At 37.8% G+C, this 717-nt stretch overlaps 1 protein-coding gene across 1 annotated transcript in view; it reads right to left on the reverse strand.

Moving 5' to 3' along the window:
- Window positions 1–717, reverse strand: part of LOC107576958 (palmitoyltransferase ZDHHC3-like) — a gene marked incomplete at its 3' end in the record, with an annotated part of 3,560 nt that extends 2,843 nt beyond the window's left edge. The window contains exon 1 of the mRNA XM_016263077.1: window positions 653–717. The remainder of the gene's footprint in view (window positions 1–652) is intronic.

Genomic DNA, 717 nt, shown 5'->3' on the forward strand with positions numbered 1-717 from the left:
ATTCATTTTATAATTAAAAACCCTGTAATAAAAAATGACTAGAAAAATCATGGAAATAAATTAGTGTAAAAGTGTAAACCGTGGAGGAACGACTGGTTTAGGAGACACAGAAGGTCATATTTAGTGGACACAGCAGTATGGAAGCTGCGGTCTTACAGATACAGACACAGTCACTTAAGAACCAACAATGTCACTAGAGGACACACTGTAATTCCAGTGTTTTTCTCCCCCCTTTATGGTCCACAAATCAATACATCCAACTTGTATGCCAACTGATGACATTCCTATCTACTTGGGTCCATAATGAGCCAGTCATATGCATTATTCAAGAGTGCCTGACATTATTTAACAGTAGCATTATGAGTTTCAAAATATGTAAAGAAAATCAACTTGACCAAACAGCCCAAAATCTGGTTTATAAAGTCAAAGCATCAAAAACGGGACATAATAACACAGTGGCGTAAATTACGTCTTGACTGTGCCAAGATACTATCAATAACACATAAAACATTCAAGTGCACTGTTTATCATATTATTAAATCTCATGAAATAGAAAGTGTATGGCATAACAGCGATTTTGACTGAATAACACTGAATTTAGTAAGCCAGCTGTGCATAGAAACCTGCGCTACCTGACCATGTCGAAACTCACATATTTGGCGACACTGGTGCTCCTCGCGTTTGCTCGCCCACTTAAGGCCGAGAAGATCCGATAAT

Source organism: Sinocyclocheilus grahami, unplaced genomic scaffold (assembly GCF_001515645.1).
Source record: "Sinocyclocheilus grahami isolate Dianchi unplaced genomic scaffold, SAMN03320097.WGS_v1.1 scaffold4720.1, whole genome shotgun sequence".
NCBI lineage: Eukaryota > Metazoa > Chordata > Actinopteri > Cypriniformes > Cyprinidae > Sinocyclocheilus > Sinocyclocheilus grahami.